Genomic DNA, 18,304 nt, shown 5'->3' with positions numbered 1-18,304 from the left:
AGTAGCTGTCTCTCTGGAAGAAGTTCTATCACTACTTGGCTAATTCTGCTAATGTCATTCATGAAGAACACAATTATTGCCTTTGATTGACTGAAGAGGAATATGTGGAATTGACATTAAATTTATCCAGTATAGACACAGAGAGCTAAAGGATTGCCAGTAAAGGAAAGGTACAAAGGAGCAGACTTTAGATTAACAAGAGAAAGATGGTTTCTACAGTTAACATGAATCAACTACTGGGATCCCTGGTAGTGGAGGCAAATTAATTCAAGTATTAATGATCAGTTATCAAAGATATTACAGTAGGAGAGTCTTATTTTGCTTTCATGGATTATTTGGAAATCCTGATGCCCAATATATGCTTTCAGAAGGACTGTACCACCCCTCCACCTCCCATAATGTCTGCCAGATTATATGTAGTTTCCTTGGGGAAGATCCACAAATTGTGTTATTCTTAAAGGATCCCTGAGCCTCCAAAGATTAACAGTTAGGAAAACACCTATCCATATGAAGTGAAATTGGTCTAATGAACTCTGACATTGTATCAAACTGTAATAGCCTATACAGTAAACAATTATAACTTTTTTGAACAACACAGCATCTATAAATGTAATATATATATATACATATATATATATATATATGTCACATTTTCTTTATCCATTCATCCACTGACAGACACATAGTTATTTCCATTTTTTTTGCACAAAAGTCTTGGCAGCCTCCAATTCATACACATGGCCTTCTTAGTCCACCATCTTGCTGGTATCCTCTTATTTTTTTTCTGAAAAAAGCAGCCAGAATTTATGTAGAGATTGTATACATCTAAGGTCCCCTTTAGTGTTATTTTGTTTAAAATATTGGCGACTCTTTCTACTGTTGGCTATTAAAGAAGTTGACCATGCAACTCATAAGTTTAATCAAGAATTTCAAACATATAAATGGAGATTTCTGTGTATTAGGGCAACAAACAATCTCTAACATTGACATGCTGTATGTGCTCAAGTAAACAGTGCTTCCAAATACTTGGTAAACAGTGTATGCTTGACTAGCCCAGCTAACAAATGCATAATATAATACCGTAGCTTAAAATAAAGATATATTTTTTAATGTAAATTGAAGTGCTTTGTTGAAAATTAAATGCATAAACGTATCTTTCAACAATAATATCTTTCCAAGGGAGAGTTTCCAGATTAAAATCAAAGTTGTTTTTACTTATATTTTTGTTTCTAAAAAGTGCTCATGTAAAGATCTATATAATTTGTCATATCCTTTATCACTCACAATTAATTGTCTTATTTCTACAATGTATATTTGCAAACAAAAGGTAGATATTAAGCACTTAAATGCTTTTAATTTTATACTGCATTATATGAAGTGCTTACCTTTTTATCCTTGACAGAGGAGGAGGATTAGGTAATTGATCAAGGAGAAGAATAAAAAACCTGTTTTCGCCTCAAAGGGTACAGTTCAAGGAGAATATAGCAGGAAAGCTTGTGACACCTTTATTTGGTTCCACAAAATGTGCAGGAATAAATTAAGAAGTATGTGCATATGTTGCAGCATGTGAGAGAAAGGCTTAAGGGTTTTATGAAATTTTAATTTTCATAAGAAGTGACAGTATGCTAGGTGCAGTGAAACTGCACAATGAAGTTATAACTGTCATGAATCTGTATGCACTGAATACTATTATATCAAACTAGGTTTTTAAAACTTGCACATGCAAGAAACACACTGACAGAAAAACATTAGAACTTAGAAAAATAATAGGCTTTCTTAGCTATTGCCATATTAAGTAGGCACAAAAATAAATAGCAAACATTTGTATAGGAAACCTTATAAAATAAAAAATAAAACTATTAACAAAAAGAATCATTATAGCCCTACAATGTCTTAATAAACACAGCAATTATATCCTAAAGGAAACTAAGAAATATATTATGAACAAGCAGAATTAATTCTAGATGTGCAAGGATGGTCCAGTATTAGATTACGTATTAATATTATTTGTCAAAACAATAGGTTAAATAAGATATATATTAAAATTACACCAATAAATGTAAAAAAAAGCATTTGCTAATATTTGGCCTACATTCTTGATTTTTTCAACATTAGAACAAATAAGAAGTCTCAATTTTAGTCAATAACAAACTTTTAGGATGTGTATTATTGGCATTTCATTCTGTGACAGGCTTAATTTTCTTATAACATTCTGTTGTTTGATTTTACCTCATTTATAGTTGTAGATTATGATACTAATTTTTAACTTCCAAACCCTAATTATCTTTTCTCTTTGGGGGATTATCTCCCAATGTACCTCCTGGTAGTGACTAGCTAGACACCCAGAGTACTCTTTCAGCCAAATACCTTTATTGTGTTTATTGGTCATTTGTAGTTATTCATTACTGCACTGTTCACTCACACTTTTGTCCCATTATTTTAAACCAAGTATTATAATTTTTTTTAAGAACCTATAACTGACAGAGTATAGACTGCTGTACACCATAGCCTCAATTCAGATGAAAGATGACATTTCTTAAAAATATGTAAGCCACAATCACTTACTGACCACTCAGTTTACTTACTACTTCAATTACTATTCTTATATATATTATGCTCTTTAATGCTCAGAGTCTTTAATAGAGAACTCAATAAGAAGTTTATATCTACTGAATATATAGATGTGTGTGGCATGACTTATTTTTTAGAATTGCTTAGATAGCTTATTAATCAAAATTTGTCTGATTATTATTGTCCCCTTTAATACCACAATGTGATAAGACTATGTCTAGTTATATTTAATTGAACTCTGAATGCTAAAGTCCTGAAATTATTTATCTATTCTGAAGCTGACATTCCCAAATTTACCTCAAACTTTAGACATAAAGAAAAATATTATTTTAAAAAGGAAGGATAAACTGATGTTACGAGTGGGATGTGGAGCTCTACCCCTCTAGTGGCCAGCCTCATATGCAAGTTCCCTTGCTTTTTAAACCTGCCACCTTCCAACCTAAAGTGGCAAGCATCTTTCTTCACTCTCCTTGCCCTCCATAGAGAGGGGCTCATTTTGAATTTCACCTGGAGAAACCCCTAAGACTGCAAACAAACAGCAGTTGATAAACCAGCCAGGAGAGTGAAAAAATGGGTCTTGGGAAAGAGATATCTGTGGAGAAAACCCAGAGCTAGTCACCAGTCTTTATGTGGGAAGGAGTGTATTAGATGCTTATGGACTGCCTGAGTTCAGGGACACTCTGAAAACTGGTGGAACACACATGTTTGAGAAACTGCACAGAGAGCCCTGTGGCATAGGAAGGAAGCGTATGGCTGCACGGTATGCTGGGCTCTGCTGAGGGCAGTTCTCTGGCCATTGATGCCCAATGAGAGGCTGGTTTCTGTTAGAAAGTTGGAAGAAGGGCTGAGGTTAGAAAAAGATATGCATGTGTCCACTACTCTGCTCACTTTGGGGCAGGCAGAGAAGGTTGGAGAGCAGGATAATGAGTTGGAGCCTCTCATGTGCTGTTTTGCAAGGTTAGTGACAAGGCTCGATTGGAACACTTGGGGATGGAGTCCTGAAAAAGTGAGGACAAAGAAGAGGAGGATGTTGTGGTGAATGACTGATTGACCATGAAGCAGATGAAGCACCCTTGCTGTCTGCCCTCTCATACAAAGGAAAGCAAAAACCTAAAACAACAACCTCAGCTAGGAGGGCAGCCCCCAGTTAAGGAGATGTCTGTGATGAAAGAATACACTCCCACTGAGCTTATTGATGTAACTACCAGGTTCCAACAAGAGGCTGGAGAAGATATTCAGGCATGAGGAGTGCAACTATGAGATAAGGGGGATGATGGCAGGAGGCAGAGTAGTTGAGCAACATCATCACACGCTCTGCCCTCGAGCAGTGCCTATATGGCGCTGGGAGGAAAAGGTGGTTCAAAGTACTCACTCCTTATAGATTGGATTTACAAGCCTTGTTGTAAAGAGGCTTTCCTCAGTGTTGAGGCTCTCCTTGGGCATGTGGGACTCTGAAAATCTATAAACAAGGTGCAATGAATTCTTATGGAATTGGGATTGAGACAGGCCATCTATGTCCCTATCTTTGAAGGCCTTGATCAGGCCACATTCATTGCATGAATGAAAGCCAAGATACTCCAGACCACTCTCAGCACCTGGAACTGAATGCTGATATTTATGCTGAGTTCAGCTCCCGGACAAGACATTTTTGACATTGGGTTATCTAGCTGATCTTGGAGAAACTGACAAATCTCAGAAGCAGGAATGGAGTGTGGGAAAGACATGAGACAGGAGCTTGGAAGCCCAAAAAGCTTTTCCAATCAACTGTAAAGAGTCTAGTAAAAGTAATCCAGAGCAAATGTGGTTTGACCTAATCACTACCAGGACCCCTGAAAAGATAGTTCAACAACCCAGTGCTATGTTGGTTGGCCAGTGGACAACCGTCAAACCTGAAAAATGATTCAGACTCATTCCTACCACCTCTTGTGCCCTGCCTGCTGCAGCAGAGGTTTCAGGCATATACTCCTGTTCAGGGTAGGTGTCTCTCATGTCCCAGGTATAGGATGCAGGCCAAGATCACCTGCAGGTTAGGACCACAGGGGGAAATTAGAGGCCCCATGTTGAGCTCACTATTCACTGGTCCCCTAGAAATAAACAAAAAGGTGATGGCTTTGGTTGATACTGGAATCAAATGTACTCTAACATATGGTAACCAGATTTCTGGTCCACTCAGCAACACTGAGGGATTCCCAGATGGCACCAGTCATAATGAATCTGCCTGCCAATGCAGGAGACCCAAGAGAAATGGGTTCAATCCCTGAGTTGGAAAGATCCCCTAGAGGAGGAAATGGCAAACCACTCCAGTATTCATTTGCCTGGAAAATAGAAGCACCTGGTGGGCTACCGTCCATGGGGTCACAAAGAGTCGGACATAACTGAGCATGCACACATGCATGGCTTCATCAACACTGATGGCTCCAGATTGCATTGTGGATATAAGTCATTTATCTGATATAAGGTTTACAGATATTTTCTCCAGTCTGTGGCTTGGCTTTTCAGTTTCTTAAGTGTGTCTTTTGAAGTACAAATAATTTTAACTTTGATAAAGTACAATTCACTGGTTTGTTATTTTAAAGGTTGTGCTTTTGTGTTATACAATTACTCCTTACTCAAGCCAAGGTCTTTCAGACATTCTCCTTTTCTTTTTCTCCCTATGTTTTAGTGTTGTCTTTTATATTTCTTTTCAATCCACAATTCATTTTAAGCTAACTTTTGTTTGTGGTGTGAGTTTATTTTGCTTGTGGATGTTCACATGTCCCAGAATTTTTTGTTAAAATAAGTATCCTCTCCCTATTTGACTATCTTGCCACCTTTGTTAAAAATCCGAAAACCATAAATATAAGGATTTATTTCTGAACTCTTACTTTTTGTTTCATTGTTTTCTGTGTCCATTCCTATACTAATACCACATTGTTTTGATTATTTTGGCTTTAGAATATGTTCTCAAATCAGATACTCTTAAGTCCTCCAGTTTTGGAATTGTTTTGGTTACTTTCCTTTCATTGAATTTCCAAATAAATTTGATGATAGGCTTGTCAAATGCTACAAAAAGTGCTTTCTTGTATTTTAACCATTAGATAGACATCCAGTTCCAGATTTACTCTCCTGCATACTCAGAACAAATATGTATAACACGGACAGTATGTTGGACATCAGAAAATGTAGGACAGTAATTCCCAAGATATGGGAAATAAATGAAGAAGCCCTTTGATTGCAGCAAACTATTGGCTGGAGAAATTTCCAGGTCACACCACAGAAAGACATACCCAGGAAGAATTCAACGTGCTCCCTGAGTTGAGGAGATGGAGTCAGGAATCTGGGGAGATCCAGGCAACAAGTCTTTGAAGGACAGAGGAACAGCATCACAGAGAGAAAACTCCAGAGTTCTATAGAATGTCCTCCTTTAGTACTCAGATGAGTATTAACTCATCAGCTTTTGAAAACAGAGGTCAAAGTTACCTCAGATTGACATCTAAATTTATAAGCCCCTTTTGTTACTTTTACTGAAGCACAAAAGTGACAACTAGTGGCAATACTTAATAATAATTTTAATCAAGAATCAAAAAATATATAAGAATAAAAGTACAACCTTATTCTTATGACTTTATGAAACTTAGAAGATGGAAGAAAAAGGAAAGATATATATACATATATATATTTAGAAATCATTCCCCAAATCATCTAGACAACTGAAAATACAAATGAAGCAGTGACAAGGAAAACATTTGTTGTCACACTTTCTACCATGAAAATTAACTGCTCATTAACCTTTGATGAATCCAATTCCCCAAGGAGTTTTTATGAATGCATAACTCCACACACTGAAATTAACAGTCAATGATATATTAAGTAAGTAAATACGGGGTGATTTCAATAGTGTGTGCTTACTCTTCTCATTTTTTGGCTTCTGTAAAAGTAATACCTTTATGTATTTTTTTTAAAAAAGGTCTTCAGCAATGCAAAATCAATTTTAGAACATTAAATTTGTTCTAGCATTGCTTTATACACATTGTCATTATCAGAATGTCAAAGATGTTTTCATATATGAACTCATTAGTCTTCCAACTGCATGTGCAATCCTGAATCTTTAATGTCCTGACATTAAAGACTTTTTATTTTAATATAGGCAGCATAAAAATAGAAATGCTGGCATACATTACGAAAGTCCTGTACTTTACAGCCACTTTGAGACCAGAGAAAATTTTGTAAAATGAATTCTAATTAATCCATGGATTTTTCATTATGCAATTTAAATGAATGCAATCACACTGAGGAAGAACATTAACTTAGACTTCTACTGATACAAAATAATATCTAAGCTGATAAAAATTTCAGACCTAAGAGGTGAAATGTGAAGCGTTTAGAACTAAACACAGTAGAATTTACTTATTCTCTTAGAGCGGTTAGAGGTTTCTAAGAATCACATGAAAACCATGATGGAATTTGGAGTAATTTAAATATATGAACATAATTAGCATTGAAAAAATACCATAAATAGAATTTTAAAAATAAGTGGCAAACAAGGAAAACATATGTACGATACCCATGTAGCTCAATGAGCAAAACAATTTGCTAAGTAGCTCATAAATTAGTTACAAGCTTGAGCCCCATTAATTAGCAGGGAAAAAAAGGAAAGACAGCTTATAAAAATTGCCTGAAAGCAATAGCTTTAAATGTTCAATCTCTCTTATTGTTTAAATACAACTTTAAAACAAGAACTCAGATGTCAGATTTGACAAGATTGAATGCTGGAAACGGTCTGGAGAAACAGGCACTCTCAGAAACTGCTTATGGGTGTGTTAATAGGTGATATAAGAACAATTGTGTTTAAAATATTATTTTACTTATCATTACTTTTGCATTTTATTCCTTTCTTAAGTCCTTCTACCTGAAGGAATCCTCAGATATCTTTTCAAAGACAGAGTTCTTTTAGTGGTAAATTCAGCCTTTGTTTAAAAATATATTTGTTTCACCCCCAAATTTGAAAGGTCATTTGATTATAATTTTTAGATAAATATTTTAAGTTGGAAGTTAGTTTCTCTTACTAGTTGGAGAAATAAAATCTCCAGCCCCTTTATTTTTTAGCATTTTATTATGAAAATTTACCCACACAGCAAATTTGAAAGAATTGTACAATGGACACTCTCATAGCCACCACCAAGTGTCCACATAGCATGTCTGTCTATCCCTTTGTTCATCCATTAGTTCATCTTATTTCTGATTCATTTCACATTGCATATATCAGTACACATCTTCCTCTTTTAAAGTGGGTTCTACTATTTAGAATTCAGTATTTGTTTTCCAGTTTTTTTATGCAAAACCTAATTCAAAGACATACACAAATCTCAAGTGTACAAGCAATGAGTCTTTTTTAAATTTATTTTTAAATTGGAGGGTAATTGCTTTACAATATTTTGTTGGTTTCTGCCAACATGAATCAGCCACAGGTATACATATGTTCCCTGCCTCTTGAACCTGCCTCCTACCTCCCACTCCATCCCACACCTAAGGTTGTTGCAGAGCATGAGATTTGAGCTCCCTGAGCCAAACAGCAAATGTCCACGGGCTATCTACATTTACAGATGGTGATACATATGTTTCACTGCTATTCTCTCTATCTGTCTCACCCTCTCCTGCCCCCATTGTGTCCACAAGTCTGTTCTTTATGTTTGCATATCTGTTGCTACCCGTCTTTCTAGATTCCATGTACATATATGTGTGTGTGTTAATATGCAATATTTGTCTTTCTCTTTCTGACTTACTTCACTCTGTATAGGCTCTTCGCCTCATTAACAGGCTCTAGGTTCATCCACTTCATTAGAACTGTGTCAAATGTGTTCCTTTTATGACTGAGTGATATTCCATTGTGTACATGTGCCACAACTTCTTTATCCATTCATCTTTGGAGGGACATCTAGGTTGCTTCCATGTCCTGGCTATTATAAATAGTATTGCGAAGCAGTGAGCCTTGAAAAATGCACACACCTGTGGCATCCAAATCACTCTTTGACCCCTATTCTTTGGGGGAAGGGCATAGATTATTTAATTATTAAGGATTTTTTTTAATTGAATTATAGTTGGTTTACAATATTGTTTTAGTTTCTGCTATACAACCAAGTGATTGAGTTACATATATATATGTATATGTAAAAAGTATGTAAAAATATGTAAAAAGTATATGTAAAAGTATATGTGTATATATATACTTTTTTCAATTTCTCTTCCATTATAGTTTATTGCAAGATGTTAAATATAATTCCCTGTGCTACACAGAAGGACCTTGTCTGTCTTTCAATTAATTTGAAGTCTTTTTCTCTTTTTAGGGGGGAATTTTATCTCTGGTTGTCCTTAAAATACCATTTTTGACTTGGATGTTTGATTCCAGTGTGGTGAGAAATAGATTTATTAAGAATGTTCTTACTTATTAATCCTCAGATTTTGTAGTTTTTAAGTGTTTTGGAAAATTTCCAGCTATTTTTTTTTTCTTTAAATACTAGTTTATGTTTTTCTCCTTCTGGAACTCATGTTACTGTATTTTCTGTCTTTTAAGTTTCCTAACCACTGATGACTCTTGAGATTATTATATATCCAGCCCAGAGCTCTCCCTCACACTGCATTTCCAAATGTGAACTTAAATTGTCCATTGAAATGTTTAATAAGCATCTCAACTTTAAAATGTACAATACAAAACATCTGACTTTTCCTAACACCCTTCTCTTTCTCTGATGTTTTCTATCTGAGTAGGAAAAAAATCCATCCTCTCAGATGCACAAGTCAAAAATCCAACTCTCACTTCTCTGTTTTTCTCGAGCAAGTCATCAACAAATGTGGTCAAACATAATTTCAAATATATCCAGAATTGTATTAATCCTGCCACTTTTGACACTATCAAAGACACCTCTGTCCCCAACTAGACTTTAACTTCAATAATTTCGTAGCTGGCTTCCTGATTCTTTCATGATCCTTCACAGTCTCCTCATCCTACTGGGCATTTTACTTGAATCCCCCACATTGTCATGACCACACCATTAACTCCTCCCATGGCACCACAAAAACAGCCAAATAAATTTGGAGTGCTTACTTTTGTTCATATGGTTTTAACTTTCTTCTTAATTTCTGACATTTATGTGTATGCCTTTCTTTCCTATGAGAGATACCAAAAACTGTAGCACTATCTGAGATCTAAGGTGTTCAGAGTGAAAGTATTCTACCATCTTGCTGACTCTTGATTCATTTCTTTCTTCCATCTTTTGTGACCCAAATTTGCATTAGAGTATTTTAGTTGTACTTTGTCACTAGATTTTGTTGTTATTTTAATCCAGTTTTAGAACTTTTTACTACTTTTAGATCTTTTGACTACTGTGATATATTGATGTTACATTGATTACTTACACATTGGATTTATTTTTATTTAATTTTGTTCTATTTACCATACATTTTCTTTGTTGCTTTCTTTTTTTATTTTTTTCTTCTTTTCTTGACTTGGATAGTCAATGTTTCCAGCTTGGGCTTTGTCTTCCAGAACATTAGCTTCTCTCAGTCTTTAGGATAATTGTCAGTCTGAGTCCCATTTAAACTCATGGTTTGAGAATTCCTACAGCCCCAGGTAAGGAATAAACTCAGCACGGGCTCAGGGCTTTGATTTCTCATGGAATTTTGTTTTAATGTTTCAGTATCAAAAGAACTTTCTTGTCTCTCAAAGGCCTAGTTTTCCCCTGGAAGTACATCCCCCAGGTGTCTTGACCTTTAGAGTCTTAGTCCCAACTTCCCATAAATTGAGTGTCCAAGTCCTAATCTCTGTTCTTTGTATGGAAATTCAAGTCTGATTCTGTAGAATTTAGGGCCTAATTTGGGGTTTGATCATCTAGATGATGTATAATCATCTAGATAATCATCTAGCCTCAATTTACTGACTTAATGCTCTGGTTTTCCTTATAAGTTTTATAACTTTATTTATAAGTAAATAAAGTTCCTTCTTTATTTCTGGCAAATGGAATTTCTCTATTATCTTATGAAGTGAGCTATGCATTATATTTAAATTTGCCATTTGTTCCATTTATAACTAAAAGAGCTATTCATTTGCTTTTCCAACGTGTCAGAACAAGAGAACCACTGTAAAAATTTATGAAGTTTGTTAAAGAATATTATTTTGTTTATAAAAATACTATAAACTTCTAGCAACAATAATAAGTACAGATGCTTTACATCTTGTGGAAAACATAGAAGAAAAGAAATAGCCTACATGTATGAGGATATATGCACAAAAATTAATATGGCTAATAATTGTTCAAAATATATGTTAAGTAGTACTACAAAATGCAAATTAAACAGACTTTTGTTTTTCATCTCACACTGACAAAAGTTAATACAATAGATAATTATCAATATTAGTGGACATTTTCTGAGATAAGCACTCATACATTGTTAGCTTATGTTCCACATTAAAAGTATTTCTTTGATTCAGTAATTCATATTATAATATTCTCCCCTAAAGATTTAATCAGATATTGATACATTTATATCCACTATATAACCAGCATTTTGAAATAATATGACTATTCAAAAATAGGAAATACATGCCTCTACCTTCTCTGCTCTTCAGCAAGGGATCCTGAGGAACACATTCTATACTCACTCCAAAGAATCTGACTTCATAAATAAGGGAACAAGTTTTATTTATATAGTGCTTAACTTGATAAATATAGTCAACAATATGCTTATAAGCTAATTGTATTGTTTTTAATGTTGATTTTTTGCCATAATCTTAGTAGGAGAATATCAAGTAACTGAGAGAAAAATGGAAAAAGAAAATAAAAAGGGAAATTTATATTTAGCCAGTGAAGTTGATTTCTTTCCAATTTTTTTCCCTTTTCGGTCTTTCAGCAGTGTTCCAGGAAGTTAAAAAGGATGAGGGCTCTACTGTTTTGCAATCAAGACTTGATCTCATTTTGAGTAACATTATTTGAGCATTAAAGTAATGATTTTCTTTTAAACGTAGGCTTTTCAAAGATTTTCTCTACACGTTAGTGTGATTTTATTACATCTAAGGGCTATGTTTCCCCTCTGCCCCAAGAGAAACAAATTTTCCATTTTATGAAGTCAGCAGGGGGTCAGACTCAATTTATAAAAATTAACTTCACAGGGGACTTTCCCTAAGACTAACTATTGCCATATAAGGAAGTTACACTCGTAATCAAAGGCTCACTTGCAGAAACAAATTAACCCTCCAGCATTAAGAAACTAGCTTAAAAAAAACCTGAGAAAATGATGAATTGTAGTTTCTTTGAAAAAAAAAGAAAAGCAAAGTCCTCATCAGGTTGAAATACAATTTTGACACTTTAAGAAGGTCTTGCTCAAAATCAGATTACCCTTTGGATTACCAGATTACCCATGGGAAGTCTAAAAAGAATATAGTTATGTCTTTAGTTTGCATTTATTTTTATCACATCCCTTATACCTGTGTTTTGTATAGAATATATTAGTACAATTCTACATGTATATAATAAATGAACAAACATATGTACATTGAGGGTACATGCTCAAAAACATTTTACTGAAGTGAGATCATTATCTAAATGGTTGAATACCGTTTGCTCCAAGACACATTTGTTGTTGTTATTCAGTTGTTCAGTCAAGTCTGACTCTGCAGCCCCATGGACTGCAGCACACCAGGCTTCCCTTGTCCTTCACCATCTCCCAGAGTTTGCTCAAACTCATGTCCATTGAATCGGTCATACCATCCAAACATCTCATCCCCTGTCGCCCCCTTCTCTTCCTGCCCTCAATCTTTCCCACCATCAGAGTCTTTTCCAATGAGTCAGCTTTTTTCATTGGGTGGCCAAAGTATTTGAGCTTCAGGGAGCAAATAATATATATTATATAATGACATAATATATTATTGCAAGATGTTGATATAGATCTCTGTGCTGTACAGTAGGACCTTCTTGTTCATCTATTTTTTAAGTTTAATGTTTTTTCTTTTTTTGGAATTTCATATCTGGTTATCCTCACAATACCGTCTTTTACTTTGATGTTTAATACTTCACTGCAATGTGATGAGGAATAATTTCCCCATATTTGGTGGGCAACTTTTCTGAAAACTTTAAAGAAGAATTTCTATATTTTACCTTGAAAATATTAATGTAAGAAGAACCCTAGGTAAAGGTCTTCCTTTTTAATCCTGTAAAATAACTTCCCTGTGTTATGAATCCATTTTATAACAAATTACAGAGACTGTTAATTCCTTGTTTCATTGATTCAAAGCAAATATTCTTTTTAAACATGTAACATATTGAAGTTGAAGTACCCATTACAATTTATGGCATCTAAAGATCGTTACAAACAGGTAGCCATTACGATGTAGTTGCCATTTCTTTGGCTATTCAAACATGAAAAGTGGCCACATCAAAACTTGAAGAATGGATATAAGCATCTTGGGAGAGAAGTCTAGAAACAAGATTGGAGTATTCTCTCAAGAAATACTACCTTACCATTGCTCGTGATGTCTCAGTACGTGTTGAAATAACACGTGGGCTTGATAACCCTAAATTAGGAAGTAATTCAGAAAAATCAAACTTTGAAGATGAAGAAGGTTCAGGAATATTTCAGCCCATTTATTTTATGCTTTTTTTGGCATGCATGTCCAAGAGTGATATGTAATAAAACTCTAAATTTAAATAAGTGTAATAATTCTTTAAGTATAAAATAAAAATTCTAAGTAATAAGAAAGACTCATTATCTTTTAATTGGTGTCATAAATGATTGTACAAAACTTGATGATTGTACAATCCACAGTATCTTAGATTCAATATAATAGTCATGTACCCAGTATACCACATATGCACTAGATAATGAAAGAAAAACGGTCCTGGCATTTAGTGTTATTTCTTGACTTTCTTCTGTTCTTTTCAGTTTTGGTTAATATAAGTTAACATAAACTTCCTCATGCTGCTCCCTATGTCTCATTTTTTTAGTACTGGGAAGTAAAATAAGTAGAATAAATTATAAGACTCTCCAGGAGAGGCTGAGATAAATAATAATAAAATCAAACAATATACACTTACATAATGTAAATAATACTTAAAGAATACCACAAAGTCTTTTGAAACTGCCAATAAATCATCTCATAAGTGGTAATCTAAGGTGTAATAAAAGATATTTTACAAAAGATTTGGAAATTAGTATCATAGAAATGAATGTCTCCAGGCAGGTAGTTATTATTGTAGATCTTAAGGGCATATAAATTGAATATCTTGCAGCTGATATGAATAATAAACCACAAATTCTGGCATACAGGCTTCCATCATGATTCAGTTCAGTTCAGGCACTCAGTCATGTCCAACTTCTTGTGACCCCATGAACCACAGCATGCCAGGCCTCCCTGTCCATCACCAACTCCCGGAGTTCACCCAAACCCCTGTCCATCAAGTCGGTGATGCCATCCAACCATCTCATCCTCTGTCGTCCCCTTCTCCTCCTGCCCTCAATCCCTCTCAGCATCAGGGTCTTTTCAAATGAGTCAGCTCTTTGCATCAGGTGGCCAAAGTATTGGAGTTTCAGCTTCAGCATCAGTCCTTCCAATGAACACCCAGAACTGATTTCCTTTAGGATGGACTGGTTGGATCTCCTTGCAGTCAAGGGGACTCTCAAGAGTCTTCTCCAACACCACAGTTCAAAAGCATCAAATCTTCTTCACTCAGCTTTCTTTATAGTCCAACCCTCACATCCATACATGACTACTGGAAAAACCATAGCTTTGACGAGGCGGACCTTTGTTGGCAAAGTAATGTCTCTGCTTTATAATGTGCTGTCTAGGTTGGTCATAATTTTCCTTCCATGGAGTAAGCGTCTTTTAATTTCATGGCTGCAATCACCGTCTGCAGTGATTTTGGAGCCCCCCAAAATAAAGTCTGCCACTGTTTCCACTGTTTCCCCATCTATTTGCCATGAAGTGATGGCATGATCTTAGTTTTCTGAATGTTGAGCTTTAAGCCAACTTTTTCACTCTCTCTTTCACCTTCATCAAGAGGCTCTTTAGTTCTTCTTCACTTTCTGCCATAAGCGTGGTGTTATCTGCATGTCTGAGGTTGGGGAAGTCAATTCCAGTGATTTTCCAGCTCCCAACCTCAATGTACTCAAGGTACAATGTCTTATACAGTTTAAAGGCATTGGGGATGCTCCTGCATTTGTCAGCCATCTGTCCACAGAGGACACAATCAACATATCCATCACCCCAGTAGCCATGCATCTCTTCAGGTCCAGTAGTTCTGATGAGATGTTGACACATTTAGGGTCCATACTCTTGGACTCAGGTGTGAATACGTGGGCTCTGAGCCTCGTAAGCTTCATCTGCTTTGCAGTCAACCATCAGACAATTTTCACCTCCCTAGTGCACAACCACGCTTCTGGACACAGTTCTCTGCTACTCATATTCTTCTCGGGCTGATGAAGAAAACTTTATCTCTTTCTTATTCCTCTCAAGTCACTCTATTTTACCCCAACTTTTGTTCTACCATCTGAGTCACCAGGGAATCCCAGAACATCTAAAGTCTCCTTCCAAATAGTTTTATCTTATATAAAAACCTAGTAAACTCTTAGACTTACAAACACTTTACGTTATAAAAGGACATTCCTAGCTGCTTAAAAGGAAAGGGGTTGTAAGAAGATCTAGGGGTGACACAAGAATTACAATTGACTGTGCCACATCCACAACAGAATTTCTTACCTTAAATTAGAGACTTCTCTGCTAATTTTCAGTTAGTTTCAATAATAGCCAAGAAAATGGCAAGCAAGTAGTAGTCACCATGCCTGAAATGTACTTTCTCAGACTTTACACCTGCCCAAGCCACAGAATATACCACAGAAGAATTATGTCTATTATCATAGAATGTGCTAGATCATTAAAATGCTTTTAGTGAAAATTTCAAATGAGGAAATACTTCGTTATGCATTGCCTAAATGTGAATCCTGTCTTTTTAAGTGCTAGATGTTAGTCTGTTTTTTGCATCACTTTACCACTGTAATCCTGGAGTGAAACAGCCAAGGGGAAATGGTGCAGTGTGTGGAGGTTGTAGAGTGCCAGTTTATGAGTTTGTTTATTCTGCAGAAATTTTACTGCTGCTCAAACTGACTGCTTCTTTAGTGCCTTAAATCACACAGAATAATCTGTGGACTCGAGATCAGAACAATAAACTTCACTGAATTTACAGGCTCAGGAGAACAGCATTCAATAGGGCCTTTTATTATGACCCTATCCTGACAATGTTTTCCTAACTTTCATTGCTTCAGGAATTCACAGGAGAGAAGTCAAAGCAGTATGCTGTTTTGAGTGTGGGCCCAACTCCCACTGTCAATCACACCAAATCAGGAAGAAAACAACTCAGATAGGAAAAGATAAGACAGAGGGACCTCTTATGTGGGTGCAGAAAATTGCTCCAATACTGTTAACATACACATTTCTTAAATGGAAATGTAGAGCCATTTAATCAAAATTTCTAACTTTCTCAGTTACAGACACTTGCCCATCAGAATTATTACTCATCACTGAGGTGTTGATGGGTCACGTACACAACTGAATTATAGAAGAATATAGAACCTAGAATGAAGGAGCCAGGAAGGTATAATTTAGAATGGTTTCCAAAATTTCATATGTCTATGAAGGTCATATGTCTTTCAAAATCTTACTTCCCATACCTAATTATTAATTAACAATATATACACATAAATTTACTATTGTATTAATGTTATACAAATTGTATAACATACATTAGCAATGAATACAGAAAATATGTTAGATAAAAATAAATACAAAGATATTTCTAATAATTTTCTCTGGTCACTGGCCATTTTCTCTCTGTTGCTCACAGTGGATAATTTCCATTGCTCTTCTTTCAAGTTCACTGATTCTTTCCTCTGTCCATTCCATTCTACTGTTGATTTCCTCTATTTTATTTATTTCTTTTCAGTTCTAAAATGTCTACTTGGTACTTCCTTCTGTTTTATTTTCTTTTGCTTATATTTTCCATTTCTTTCCTGAGAGTCACTAGATTTTAATTTGTTTCAAGTGTGTTTATTACTTGTTAAAGTAATAACAAGCAAAATAACAATTGTTATGAAGATAATAAATAGGACAGGGTGATATAATCTAAAGAGTAATTATTTCTGATTTTTTTTTTTTTTACCTTAACTGGTAAAACTGGGCTTCTCTTGTGGTTCAGCTGGTAAAGAATCTGCCTGCAATGTGAGAGACCTGGGTTCAATCCCTGGGTTGGGAAGATCCCCGGGAGACAGGAAAGGCTACCCACTCCAATATCTTTGCTTGGAGAATCCTATGGCCAGAGGAGCCTACAGAGCTACAGTCCATGGGATCACAAAGAGACACACACAACTGAAGATCCTTTGGAACCAATCTCCCTACGGATACTCAGGAACAACTGTAAGAATAATTTTCAGTCTATTTTAGGGGAAAGGCTACCCACTTCAGTATTCTGGCCTGGAGAATTTCATGCACTGTATAGTCCATGGGGTCACAAAGATTCAGACACGACTGAGCAACTTTCACATCACCTCACTTGCCTTAACTGGGAAATACAAGTACAAATTTGCTTTGTAATTAATGATAAAATGTCACAAACCACAAAAAAATAGCTTGTTGATCATGAAATGTCAATATAAAGCGTTCTTTGTCACTTTTAATGTTTTGGCTTAAATTCTACTCTGATAATGTTATTGCAGATTCTACTGTCTTTTAAAGAGGTAAAGCAATATCTGTAAGAAATAGAAATTGGCAAAATCACAATCACTGTAGGGAATTTGATAATACTGTGCTCAGCTTTTGATAGAACAAAGAAAAAATAATTAAGGACATGGATTTAATTAAATAATATAAAAGTTAAATAAAATTGTTTAAATATATGTGTGTATATATATATATATTCTGAAAGTTTCACAGAAGTGTTAAATTTAACCACTGACATTGCTACAAAGTAAGGCTTTAATAAATTCCAAACTTTGGTCATTCTTTTGCAATTACTGTAGATATTAAAAACCACAGAAAAAACACCACCACCTCTCAAGGAAACACAAAAGCATAGAAATATGGAAACATTCTTCAAAATCATTCTTGTTAAAAATGTAGATCAGGCTACAATATAGAATTTGGGCAAAGCTGTACACAGAGGACAATCAGTAATTCAAAATTATTATTAAGCACAAGAAGATACCAAAATGTGAATTAATTTAGCAAGAAATTTTAAAAATCTTAAAGAAAAGTATAAAAAAGACAATAAATAATATATAAATAGAAATCAATTAATTATATTCCAAAAATAGAATTTATTTTGAATACTTTTCCTTGCAACTTTCTATATCACATTTTTAACCTTTTTAATCCTTCCCAATGTTTTTACATCATTGAAGATACTTTTTTTCTTTCTGATTCTCAGAATCTATTTCTTCCTGCATTCTCTTAAATATATTAGAGGTTGTGTTTCAGTTGCTTTGAAACTAAAACTGAGTCTAGAAAACATGGACTATCATGGATTATTTTGTGATTATTACTAAAAATTTTGTCGTGTACAAGAAAGAGCTGTTAAAAGTTATTGCCCATTTGGGGAGTCAAATATGCTAGGTATACAGCTATTCAAAGAGCTATCACGATGCAAACACTTGTATAACCACCACCAACATTCAAAAATAGACTATTGCTAGTATCCCAGTTATCTTCCAGAGCTCC

The sequence above is a fragment of the Odocoileus virginianus genome, chromosome 7, assembly GCF_023699985.2.
Source record: "Odocoileus virginianus isolate 20LAN1187 ecotype Illinois chromosome 7, Ovbor_1.2, whole genome shotgun sequence".
In the NCBI taxonomy this organism is placed as follows: Eukaryota; Metazoa; Chordata; class Mammalia; order Artiodactyla; family Cervidae; genus Odocoileus; species Odocoileus virginianus.
This window is presented reverse-complemented; position numbering follows the sequence as displayed.